Genomic DNA, 14,542 nt, shown 5'->3' on the forward strand with positions numbered 1-14,542 from the left:
GGAAGATGTATCACTCAAGAAGAGATTTCACACAGGTCTAATAACTTGTCAGACTACTTTACAGGACAAGACTGACGTCCAGACAATGATGAGTCAATGGTGAACAGAGCTATACCCTGTCCAGAACAGCTCAGATGTGTGTATTTCTGACTCTCTAAGTTTTAATCTCATTTCATGACCTTAAGTTGAATTTAAGAAAATAACTCTTCCCAAATGTGGCCACATTGAATAAATCTTTTTTTTTTTTTTTTTTTTTTTTTTTTTTTTTTTTTTTACTCTCCACTGTTAATATGATTATTTTAACTGGCTTACTGAGGATGGGTAACAAAATCTGCCCTAGAGCACAGAATGTGACCCACCAAATTTGATGTCAAACTCAGTTCTTTTATGGATTTGAGAAAAGATGTTAATTTTGCTTGCTTACCTCTTTTCTTCTTATATAATTTGGAATGGCAATTTCCAAGATTTTCCCATGCTAAATTACAAACAAGAAAACCTTTTAAGTTTTTGCATTTTCTTTGAGGCCTCAGAGATTATATAGAATGTTTTGATAACAAAATGCCTGGAGACTTTTGCTGTTATCTTTCGGTAATAAATGTCTAGTTTTACGACACTGTGGTCAGAATGTCCAATCTGCATGTTTACCATTCCTTTACATTCCTTTAAAGTTGTTGAGGCTTGTTTTTAAGGATAAGGCTATAGTTTATTTTGACATGTTGGATCAGAGCTTGAAAACATGCATTCTGCTGTTGTTGGAGATATATAACAGATGTTATTGACTGGAGGGGTTTTCCCACATTCCTGTATTCTTATTTTTTCTATTTTTTAAAAAATCAGTAGCTGAAAGTTAATGTTAAAATCCTTAACTATAATCACCTATTCTTCATTTCACCTCTGTCAGGGTTTGTTTTATTTATTCTGAGTTTCAGTACTCATTTCAGGTCATGTCTGTTTTTTTCCTTTGGTTTGTTTTTTGATACTATATTTTATTTCTCATCATCCTGACTAGGCCTCCTGCAGGTTGGTTGCAAATATGTACTGCATTGTCCTGTCCTGTCCTTTTCTATCTTTTATTTTCTTATTTTTATTACTTTGTATTTGTTTTGAGTTGGGTTTCACTATTTCTCCCTAGTTAGCCTGGAACTTGCTATATAAAATAAGCAGGCATGATTTTCCTGTCTCTGCTTACTTAGTGCTAGAATTACATGTGCCACTAAATCTGGCTTTCTATTACTCTTCACTGCCAATCTACCTATCTTGTTGTTGAATGTCAAATGAGTTACTTAACAAATACATGGTAAAGTTTGTTCTAATAGTCTCTGCTATTCTTTTGTGGTATATGTAAACTATTTTCATATAGATATTATTTATGTTGATTCTCATTCTCTTTTCATGAACATTACCTGATGCAGTATTTTTAGTATTATATCCTTGCATTACTTTTGTAGAGGTTTCAAACAATGTTAAATTATGCCTGTACTTGGTATGATATGTGACTAATCAAAGCCAATTAGTATTAATGTTTTACCACACTTTAAAGTATAGAAACATAACCTCAGTTTAGATTATTAAAAATTTCTTTAGATAACACTGTTTTAAGTATCGTATGGTGTTACAAGGAAACCAAAACAACAGAAAAAAAACCCTCCAAACTAGAGCCATAAAACAGGCGAGGGAGGGAGGAATGGGAGGATACAAGGGATGGGGTAACAATTGAGATGTAATATGAATAAATTAATAAAATGTTTTAAAAAAACAGGCCCAAGATTTCAAGAAACCCGGAAAGTACCCAAACGCTACCACAAGCGATAGAATCAAGAGGTGTCAGTCATGGCAATCTGACTTAGTGACCCATCCTGCAGTTTTAACAAAAGGCAGTTTCTGGACTACAAGCAACACCTCCTTCTTCCCTACTCTCAGCCACAAACATCAGAATCTCAGGTCCTGCAAGGTGCACTCGCCTGAGCCCTTGTATACTAAGCCGCAGGGTTTGGAGGCACCAAACTCTCAGACAAATAAGGTTTGCTCTTGTTTTGAGATCGAGCCAAGTCTACTCTTTCATTTTCCTCCACCAACTCATTTCTTACATTTGGTGCAGAACCCTGGGAAGGGCTTCTTAAGAGATCCAGCCTGACCAGGCCCCTTCCTTTGCTGTGAGCCTTTTCCAATTCTCATTTTTTATTCTTTCCTGAACGTTCTAAGAGTCATCCCACTCTCCAAGTTCACTATGGCTGAACTGTGGCTGATATATAACCCAGAGACTGCACCCCATTTGGGACCATGACTTCCATCAGCCTTATTGCAACGTGAATGGAGAGAGTTTTATCTCCACTCATGCCCTTCCCTTTGTTCTACCATTTCTATATATCAAATATCTAAGCCTAGTTCCCAAAACTCTCTCACACATTTATTTTTCTGGCCAGTGGGCACTCTCTCTATCAAACTTGTCCCCGCACTCTGCTTCTCTACACACCTTCCCTTTCCCCATACTCCCACATCCACAGTCTATCCACCACTGCCCTCTTTCTCTCCCTTGACCCCAGATGCTCACCCTATATGCCTCGGATCTGAGCTGCTGTCATGGGTTCTCTTTTTCTTTGATGCAAAAGGTCCAATTGAAATCCCAGCACTCTTTCCTCCTGAGGGACCACCTAAGTTCTGGCCAGAATAAAAAGATGCTTCTGTTTTTAAGATTACTAAATATTTTAAGTTATCCCAGATGTGCCACAGTAGAACTTCATCTGTTCTGTGGTACCAAACTGGAGCTGCTAGAGTAAAAGTAGTGGCAGCAGAAACAGGACAATCATTATGTATAGGTTGTAGTTATCCTGTATTGTTTAAACTTGCTAAAAAGCTGGCTTAGGGCATGGGATTTGGCTCTGTGACTTCAGACTCATGTGTGTTTGTCTCAATGTCCTCCAAAAACCCTGTTTTTGTCAGGCTGGGAGAAAGGGAAACAATAAAACATCCCAAAAAAGTAAAGGCATTGGCCCAATGGGTTAACTATTTTCAGTGTAGATTACTATTATCAATTTTCTTTTTTTTTTTATTTTTTTTATTAATTTATTCTTGTTACATCTCAATGTTTATCCCATCCCTTGTATCCTCCCATTCCTCCCCCCCCCATTTTCCCATTATTCCCCTCCCCTATGACTGTTCCTGAGGGGCATTACGTCCCCCTATATATTCTCATAGGGTATCAAGTCTCTTCTTGGCTACTTGCTGTCCTTCCTCTGAGTGCCACCAGGTCTCCCCCTCCAGGGGACATGGTCAAATGTGAGGCACCAGAGTACGTGAGAAAGTCGTATCACACTCTCCACTCAACTGTGGAGAATATTCTGACCATTGGCTAGATCTGGGAAGGGGTTTAAAGTTTACCTCCTGTATTGTCCTTGGCTGGTGCCTTAGTTTGAGCGGGACCCCTGGGCCCAAATCTGCCTATCATATTGTTCTACTTGTAGATTTCTAGGACCCTCTGGATCCTTTTATTTTGCTGTTCTCCCATGCGTCTCTCATTTAGAGTCCCAATAGGATGCCTTCCCCTCTGTCCCAATTTCCTGGTAAGTGAAGGCTTTCGTGGGACATGCCCCTTGGGCTAGTATGCAGATATAAGTGAGTATATACTCACTTATATCAATTTTCTTATATAGAGATATCCATGGTAAAAAAAAAATTCTAGTACAAAGATACAAAGGTGTAGCTGTTGAGCGGCTGCCACCCTTTCCCTGATCCTGGAATGGGGCTGATAATATTATTTTCTTCTCTGAAGCAAGAAAGACCTCCTTAGTCCTCCTTCTCACAGTAATGTTTGTATATTGTAGAAAGCAATTCAGACTATTTGGTGACTAAAGACCTGTGGACAGAAACTAAAACTACTTTAGTAATCTAAGGCTTGCCTCCACAGTGATGTTACTTCACACTGGTCAGGGCGTAATCTGATGCAAGTGAAGAAAGAGGGACATTCCATAGAGCAATTTGGAAAGTCTCCACCTGCAGACAGACTAGTCTTTGGATCCTTCAAAGCATCTGTATCTCCTACCCTTCTCTTGTCTCTTTTGAAACCCTGAGAGACAGACAGGCCCACAACTGTTTGAAACTAAAAGTAAATAATTCTTAACTTTCTTCTCTCTGCCTTTCTAGAAGCTATCTGAGACCTCACACTGATTCTAACAACTACATATAGACTTTGCTTCCTTGACCTAAGACCATGGATTTTCTTTTCACACAGTTACTACATTTATCTAATAATGTTATTCTGCCTCATGGTATTAAAGGAAATCGGTAAATTAAAGGAAAAGCTAGAAGAATATAAACACAGATTTTGTTTCAGTAAAGAACAGTTTCTATATATGAAAATTAAGATGTGTAGATGTTTCCAGAATGGAAGGCTAGAAAGCTATTGCAAGTTATAAAAATCCGAGTAAGACATTTAAAGTACATAAAGGTTGAGACTTAGAGACAACATGTGTGGTAATAAAACTTCTAAGGTTAAAGATCAACAATTACAGAGCTAGAGAGATGGCTCAGAGGTTAAGAGCACTGGCTGCTCTTCCAAAGGTCCTGAGTTCAATTCCCAGCAACCACATGGTGGCTCATAACCATCCACAATGAGATCTTCTGGTGTGCAGGTGTACATGCAGGCAAAACACTGTATACATAATAAATAAATAAATCTTTTTTAAAAAGATCAACAATTACAAAAACTGGATTACATGTTATGTCTCATAAAAATTTATTGTAAAGTGTTTGGTATTTTAAAATTTTAATACAGTAGTTGAAAGTACAAACTGGTGTAATTGACATTCTAGATGACCATACATAGGCAAGACTTTGCCTCATTTCAACACTGTAGTTTCTATCTGCAGCTAAAACCAGAGAGACAGACAGACACACACACACACACACACACACACACACACACACACACACACACACACCCCTATCTTCTTAAATGTCGTTATGTCTTTTTACACTCTAATCACCCAAATCACAGGTTTGGAGAAATTATTCAAGGACTAGTGTCCTTGGGACATCTCTGGACAATCTCATAAAAAGGACCCAACAGGATTACATTTCCTTGTTTGAGTTGTCAACTAGATGCTGATTTTAACTGACTTCCTTCACGAAATTTCCAGGCACTCATTCCTTATACAGGATTCTGACATAATAAACAGCTGATTACATGGTTAGCTGATCATTCAACTAGGCTCTGATACAAAACAAAGTCTTGCTAACACCTATAACAAAGCATACTGAAGGTTCTTGAAGGTGTGTGTGTGTGTGTGTGTGTGTGTGTGTGTGTGTGTGTGTGTGTGTTTCTTTCTGAGCCCTGTCTTTGTCCTCTAATAAAAGAAAAAACTTTCCCAATTATTTTCTTAGGTACACTTTCAGTAAGAATTATAACAGTACTAATAGCCTCATCTTTTGTGTTACCTCACTTGCATAGCAATGCTCCAAGGATTCACAATCTCATCACGTGGCTGCCTTATATTCTGGATCTTGGCCATCTGTTAAGTTTCATTTTGGCCCCTAAGATGGACCCTCCTCTGAGGTGCTCTAACTACTGCCTCTTTTATATCACTCGTTTTGCTAGCTATGAAGCAGTTTAAGTGGTCTGTGCCATGAAGACTCTAACAGCAGTTTGGGTGACCTCTGACCATGGGGACTGAAGGACTAGGAGTGAGACAGATTCCCTGATGGGCAAACAGATAGGGATAGGGGCCATGGCTGAGTACTAAAGATGTCAAACTTGTAAAATGGCTCATTTCTTCCTTACCCAATACAAAAAGCCTAGCTTGTTAACTTAAAGACCTGCAATGCTTTTCCTCGCACCAGTAGTGTCCCTTACTGATGGACTACATGATCAGGAAGCCATGGTTGCAAGCCAGTCAAGTATCCTGTCTTGGTTCAAGCTGACTAACCCTAAATTAGAGGAGTAGGCCCTTCAAAGACTTTAAAAAAGAAGAGGAAAAGCCCTTAAGGATTTTTCAGGCTTCTGAGTGCCCCTCTACCCCATCTACCTTATATAGGGTCTCCCTCTCTGTCTTCTAGCTGGATGTGTATCTTCACTGGTTTCAAAATGGTAACCAAATGTTCCCTGCTCCACTCCCAGCTTTCACTTCACTTGTAACAACACTAGGGGACCTTTGAAATAGTGGGGAGTATTTTCTTAAACCAGCTGCACTTATCATTTGGCAAAACCTTGTCAAAAAAGGGACTCTACCACAAGGCCCTGTTATGTATTCATAGACCCCGCCCCCCCACTTCTCCATGTTCAACCCTTTTGGCTTCCTCTAACCTAACCAATGCCATCTCACCATCACCACTTTGCTCCATAAGACTAGTTCGTGCCTTTTTGGCACCTCTGCCTCCCTGGCCTTACCATGTTCAATCTTTCTGAGCCTTTTGGTCCTCAATATATTGCTAGGGACCTAACTTCCCTCCCGTAGGCAAGTACTTAACAGACCCTCCTTATTCAAACTTATTTCTGCTGCAACCCATGGTCTCCTAAAAACCCTCTCACTGGTTTTTTTGTTTTGTTTTGTTTTGTTTTTCTTGATACTAATACCTTTTCCATAGCTCTTATTGCTACTCTGGGCATTCTTTTAAGACTCAAAACTGAAACACTGGAACCAGGGTTTTTTTTTACTCAATTAACTTCTGTCTTGCCACCACTCAGAAAATCTTAAAGAAATTGCAGATCAACTTGCATTCCTTCAAGACCAAATTGATTCATTAACTGTGATGGTTCTTCAAATTTGAAACAGGTTATATTCCTGACTATTGCAAATGAAAGGATTTGTGCCCTCCTCCGGGTACAATCTTATTTTTACACCAGCAGACTCAAACTGGTTCAGGCTGAATCTCAAATACTTAGGGTACCTGGCTCAAAAAATTCAGGAAGTCTCCTCTGGATGGGCTTTTGGTTCCCTCCAGTTCTGGCTCCTCTCCTTAATCACTTCTTTCCTCCTTATTCTCAGGCATACATTTTACCCCATTCTTTAAGCTTTTTATAGAAGTTCCCCTTGGATAGAATCACTGTAATCACTAGATCCATTATACAGGATAAACTAAAAACAATGCTTCTCATAAAGTCACTTGCGATGAAAGACTTCTGAAGCACCAAAGACTGCGGGCAGCACAAAGTAGCTATAGAGAAAACAGCTCCTCCTAGGTTTTGTACGTAAAGGGTACAAAATAAAAGAAATTACCTACACCAAAACCAGGGCAGTGAAACAGGCCAAAGGCTTTAAGAAGTCTGATGTCCACGGAATTTAGAGAACAGTTAACCCTCATCACACACCTCAGAGCCAGAAGGTCACAAAAACAAAAACAAAAATAGGCAATCTGACTTATCTCTTGCCCTGAAGTTTATCCAAAACAGGGCAGTTTCCTTGCCCATTCCCTACTCAACTCTACAAAAACTGAATCTCAGGCCCCATGTAATGTGTTCTCCTGTGCCCTTGGATACTGACCCAAAGCATTTTGAGGGGCCAGCCTCTCAGGCCTTGTCTGCTCTCACCATTTTGAGGTTGAACTGAATCTGTTCTTTCATTTTCCTATGATGACTTATTTCTTGCAGTTACAATGTCCATTTCAATTATCAAATATGATTTATAAAACCACTTTTATTAACTGTAGTCCCAATGAACATTGAATTTGTAGGGTCTTTCTTATGTTGTTTTATCCCATTTGTTTATGTGGTCTTCCTGGAACTCCATCCTGTTTTCTTTGTGCTGCCTTTTAAGGATGGAAGAGCTTTCCTTATTTCTACTGTAGCTTAGCCAGGGCTGGGCTTGAAAGGACTAATGAACAAAAAGGCTTCCCTGCCTTTTTCTTGTTTTCACAGGCTGCACAGGTGGGGAGAACTTCTGGAATCACTGCTTATTTTGGCTATCTTCTAGCTGACCAATGTCTCTAGATGGAGAAGATTAGAGATAAATGTCCTCAATTTAGTGGTTGCTGAGGTTGCACCATGAAATGTTCATCATAGTCTCCAAGTGTAAGCCAAACAAATGCTTTCTTTCAAAACTTACCTTTGGTTCTAGTATTTAATCAAAGCAACAGAAAGGAAACTAGAGGACTTAAACCCAAGGCCTGGCCACAGCCATAAGCATAAACCCATCCCTAACCCTCAAACTAGCCCTATCCCTAGAGTTAATATTAATCCTACTCCATGCCAGCACCATAACTCAACACAAAACATTTATCTTACCCAAGCTCTAACTGTAACCCTAACCCTAATACCAGCCCCTATCCCAAATGTGGACCCCAAACCTAATAATAGCCTATCCTAGTCCTAACCTTCCTCCAATCCTAATCTTAGACTTAACCCTAATGATAACTCTAAAACTAAATCTAACCTTAGCTCTATATTTAATCATAATCCTAATGAGATTCCTAACAAAATATTAAGCCTGAATACCAGCACTAAATCTAAGCCAAAACTTAATTCTAGTATTTTTTCTTTTAAAAGAATGTATTAATTTATTCAGATTACAACTCAATTGTTATCCCATCACTTGTATCTGCCCATTCCTTCCTCCATCCTGCTTTCACCCTATTCCCCTCCCCTAGGTTTATGACCGAGGGGGACCTCCTCCCCCACTATATGGTCATAGGCTCATCTTGATAGCCTGCTTATTCTTTCTTTGAGTGCCACCAGGCCTCCCCACCAAGGGGAGGTGGTCCCATCCATTTGTCCACAAATTTCAGGATTTCCTTGTTTTTAATAGCCGAGTAGTATTCCATAGTGTTAATGTACCACAGTTTCTTTATCCATTCTTCAACTGAGGGGCATTTAGGCTGTTTCCAGGTTCTGGCTATTATGAATAATGCTGCTATGACCAGACAAGCCTGTCCACTTAATTCTAGTCTTAACCCTATCTCTATCCCTATACTAATCCTAGACCTAGACCTAGTCCTATCCTATTTTTAACCCTAGGACTTAGCCATAGATTTCACAGTCACAGTTGTGGCTCTAGCCCTAACCATAACCCTAATTCTAACCTTAGCCCTTTTCCTAATCATAAACATAGATCCAGGCATAATGCTAGATTCCTAGCATTAAGCCTGACCATTAAACTATCACTAACTCTATCCCTAGGCCTAATTATAAGCTAAAAACAACACTAACAACAACTCTGGCTAGCCTTAAGCTTTATATGAAACCTAACCCAATAGCCCCAACGTGTTCTTTTAACCTAGGCCTGTCTCTAGAATTAAACATTAACCCAATCCTTTTACCTAGCTATAACCTTAAATCCAACCATATATCTATCCTGAAAGCTAACCCTCAATTGAGTCCTACACCTAGTGTTAATATTAACCACAATAATTGTGATAACCTCATTTCAGTCCTTAACATTAACCATAGCTCTAGCCAAATTCTGAACCCCAAATCAACAGAATCCTACCAGTATCTATAACACCAACTCTCAACCCCTAGTCCTTAATTCTAACTGCAGCTTTAGCCATGAGAGTTGTGATCCTAACCGTATCCTAGCCTTTACCTGAGACCTAACCTTAACACTGACCCTTAACTCTAACCCTAAACTGGGTGACATACTAAGGAGCTTATGGCCTATCTAGCTTTCTTATATAGGCCAGGACTGCCTGCCCAAGGATGGCTCCACCCAACTGTGACCTGAGCCCTCCTACATCAATTAAGACAAACAAGGCAATCCCTCGAAGACCTGTCCACACACTAATCTGATAAAGAAAATTATTAACAACTTCATATGCACAAAAGATGGATGTTTTTTTAAAAAGTATCAACAAATCAAACCTTTTAAAACTGGAATGCAAGAGGGGTAACTGATCTCTGTGGCACTGAACAAAACACTGATGGTAAGCATCCTGACTACATGACACATCTATACGCCTATGATATGATGGTCTCAGGATAGCAGAAAGTGGGAAGTTTAAAGTAAATCACACATCTATAATTCAGCTTGAGCTGATGGGGTAGTATCATTTGGTAAACATAGAGCTCATGAAAAGTCAGGTTCTTACTAAGGATTCTGAAGTATGCATTAGTTACATGTGCATGAAGGTATATGGCTGACAGTTCATGTAACACTGACTAGAGAAAAGGTCAGCTGTTTCACTTTGGTTTGTATCTCTGATTTACCATGTCTAAAAGTACTTGGGACATTTTGCTGTACAATATCAGCTAATGGTTTAACACTAAAAGAGCATTAATTATTGAGGAGATTTACTTCATCTGAATGCTAAATGACCTATGAGCCCCATGCTAACAAAAGTATACACATATATGCAAATAGTATTGCTATGTGTTTTCTAAAAACACTAAACTTTTTAGCTCTACTTAAGCAATGATAAACTAGAATATAGAACATGCTCTGTTTCAGGACCAGAATACATGCTTTCTTTTCCATCTTATAAAACAGAGAAAGCATGGTATATGCACATATGATTAAGGTAGAGACTTGAAGATACTTTATGTTAACTTGTGTATGGTCAATTACAAGTGAGGTAGGATTAGACATAGGTTGTTAGATAGTGATCATCTAGAGATTTTGGTGTATATATTTTCACCTGATGGGTGAGGTACCCAATGGCACTTTAGCTACAGAAAGAAATAGGGGGCTCCGAAGTCATCTGTCCTGGGGATATTTTAAGAGGAAATAATACAGCTCACCTTCCTTGGTTCTTTAAAACAGTGGTTCTCAACCTTCCTAGTACTGTGATCCTTTTATACAGTATCTTGTGTTGTGGTGACCCCTCTACACATAAAATTATTTTTCTTGCTATTTCATAACTAATTTTGCAATGCAAATATTTTTGGAGAAATAGTTTTGCTGAAGAAATTTACAAGCAACAGTTTGAAAACCTGCTCTAAAGGAAAACACAAGAGCACACAGTCCATCAAAGAAAAGTATTGAGAAAGAAAGCACACATCTCAAGGCATTCTTGAGGAAAATTTCTACCAGTATAAATGTTCATGAAAGAAAATAGTTCACAAAAAAAGAAAAGAAAATAGTTCAACTCCAGTACTTCTCAGAGAATACCTGCTTTGAACTTTATTACAAACAATTTAGCTTCCAAGCATGAATGAAAATTTAACTGTCCAAGATATATTTATCTATTACTCTTTTTTCTTTCCTGTAACCTTATCCACAACTGGGATTCTGGGAAGGCTGCTGTGTGATCTTCTAAAGAGAATAAATTTTTTTAAGCCATGAAAATAGTTAAAAGGCAACAAAGCTTTGGAAGAGAATTAAGCTTTTAGTTCACTCACACACCTTTAGAAAACACCAAGGGACAAGCATTGGTCTTAATATAGAAGTCATTCCTTTCTCACATGCCAATTTATGAATATGTTTTGTTCATCCCTTGCAAGATACGTAGGACTACATTTCAAAGTACACTCATCTTCTGTGAAGTTAAAAAAAAAGAACAACCCACAAAGCATGTAACACCTTTTACTTGCACTGGCATCTAAAGGCAATGTGGGTACCATAATTGGCAACAATATCAATACTTTCTGCTTAAGAGACAGACACAGACTCTCACTTTCACAGCTGGAGGGTAACATAACACATGTTCTGTAGGACTTCAAAAGGAACATTTTTGCTTTTGGAAGGAGACATTCTATGCTGTCACCAGAGACTTTGAAAAAAGAATTTCCTTTAAAAGATAATAAAGCAAGAATCTTTTATGATCCTTAATTTTTCCCTTGCCCTTTGTCTGTCTGGTATCACCTAACACACCAGCCATTTCTTTGGATTATATTAAAACAAGTTCATAAGAACAAATCCAGAGCTTAAATCATGTCTACTTTTATAGTTCATTTTAAAATGTTTTTATTAAAAATAAGTTCTATATTTGGCTCGAAGAAAACCAGAATTAATTACATTCATACCTGCTTGTATCACATATAGAATTAAAATCTTGTTATAATTATTATTAAATTATTGATAAATAAAAAAAGAAGAACAATCTACCAGGTATAACCATTGTAGAACATAGTAAACTTCTTTTTAGAGTATTTTTATTAAAGGTTATTTAAATTTTCCAACACAACTGAAAAAGGCCACTTTATAAAATACAGATTTTCAGTTTATCAAAGCCTAATAGCACCAAAAAAGTGTTGTGTGTTTAATTAAAGCCAGCAGGGAACAAACATCTCTTTTTGCTAAATTCAGACCAAGTCTAATTTGGCTTGAAAATGCCCTTTAAAAGACACCGATTTTTAAAATACCAAAATAAAATAAAATGAGGCCTACTCTGGAGTATGGTTGATATACCCAGTGAGACTTCTTTGGAGAAAACTAATTTTCTCATTTCCTAGCAATCATCAGGTGCAAATAGTTTTTTGCTTAATGGTGAAACTTTGTATCTACTTCCCCTTTTCAGTGATTGTCTAGCTTAAACATGAGCACACCTTGCGAGTGCTATTACAGTCTCTGTGAGTTACTATGTGTATCAGTTCTGTTATGTCTGAAAGATACTGTTTCCTTATAATCACCTACCACCTCTGGCTCTTAGAATCTTTCTGCCTCCTTTTCCACATAGATCACTGAATCCTGATGGTAGGAGTTTGATAAATACATTCCATTTATAACTAAGTGCTCCAAAGTCTATGACTCTCCTTAAATTGTCCAGTTATGGGTCTCTTTTTAATGCCCATCTACGGCAAGAAGAGCTTCTTTGATGGGGGTTGATTTTAGCACTGATCTACGTGTATAGCAGCATGTTATCAGGAGTCATTTTATTGCTGTTTTCCTTTAGTAGAGTAATAGTAGGCTTTCCACTAGGTCTATGAGTTCTATCTAGTGAAGTGGGCCTTAAATCCAATCAAAATTGGTTTGTTACTCCCATAACACTTGTGCCACTATTGCAAAAGTATATCTTGGAAGGAGGTTATTGTTGTAGTTTGCAGATTTGTAGCTGGGTAACATTAATGATTACCTTTATTCTATCTGGTAGTTTTTTTTTTTCAATTTTTGATATTTGATTGGGAGAGACTGATAAAAAATGAGGCTGAGTTGGTAGGGATGTGAGCAGGATCTGAGAGGCGGATGAGGAGGAGAAAAACATTACCAAAATTATTGTGTAAAAATTTAATAAAATAAATTAAAATGGCAAATAAAATATTTGTAAGGAAAATCACTTAGATACAGGGACTGGGGGTGTAGCTAAATTGGTATAGTGTTTGGCTACTAGGAACATGACCCTGGGATCTATTTGCAGTATCATATAAACCAAGAATGGTGCTACATGCCTATAACTCCATCACTAAGACTATGGATGGAGTAAAAGTGGAAGTTAAATGTCACCGTTACTACACATAAAGTTCACAGTTAGAGACACTGGCTTAAGAAAATACAATGGAAGGAAGGAAAAGGAGGGAAGGAAGAAGAAAGAAAGGAGAGGAAGATAAAGAAAACATTTAGATTCAGGCCAGCCATGGTGTTTCACACCTGTACTTTCAGCAGTTGGAAGGGCTGAAGGAAAAGGACGGCAAGTTCAAGGCCAGTCTGGCCTATTGGGTAAGGCCTCACTTTCTGTGCAGCAGGAGGTGTGTCTCCGACAAAAGATGACCCATTGAGTGTTGGCAGGCAATAACAATGTACTTGGTGATAAGTGTACAAAATTTCCAAGGTAACTTTCCAAAAACACACATACCTAACATGTGTACCATAAGCTTTCATTCTTTCTCTTTGGAATCTAGGAAGTTTCGAGTTTTCTTACATTAAAGCAAACCCTATTTCTGAATGTCTTTTTCTTCTTTTTATGTATGTAATAGTGCCTTACTATATAGATTAGGCTGGCTTCAAATTCATGAGCATCCTGCCTCAGCCTCACACGTACTAAATTTAATGTCTTAAACCACAGCACATAGCTAGATTTTTTTTCTTCAAAAAAGTCAGAATGTTAGATTTTACTTGTTATTTAGGATTTTTTTTTACTGTGATAAATCTGACGTTCTAACAACTAAGCAATAATAATGATTTGTTATATATTTAGTTTATTAACAACAGTCCTTTTTTTTTTTTTTTTGGCAGCATGCTTTGAAGGTCCAAGCTATTTTCTTCTCTAAATAAGTATTGTCTTGACATCTTGATCTTAAAAAGTTTATTGTTCTAGGCTACCCTGAGTTATTGCTCTTCTTTGCCCTCAAACCCCATTCATTCTTAGCCATCATCCCTACTGCACTTTGTTTGCCTATCTGTAGTAGTACTGATGCAGTTATTTTAAATATTTTAAATGGTATTCATGTAGACCCTAAGCATGAACACCAGAGAAGAGACAGGTAAACTTACAAAACATAAATAATGTCCTGAAGTCTATAAAGCTTATCTTTTACAACATTGGTATTATATGAGAGTATGAAATGAAAGCCATTGATAAATTTTCTTTCCTACTGTTCCTGGCAACTTCCTTTGGTAATGAGGATAAGTATAGTGCTTTCACAAGATTTTTTTCAACACACAAATAATAATCAGTAATGTTCAAGAATAAAACAGAAAAGACCAAACTGATTACGCATATTCTGACAATGAAATAGATTCTG

The sequence above is a fragment of the Acomys russatus genome, chromosome X, assembly GCF_903995435.1.
Source record: "Acomys russatus chromosome X, mAcoRus1.1, whole genome shotgun sequence".
NCBI lineage: Eukaryota > Metazoa > Chordata > Mammalia > Rodentia > Muridae > Acomys > Acomys russatus.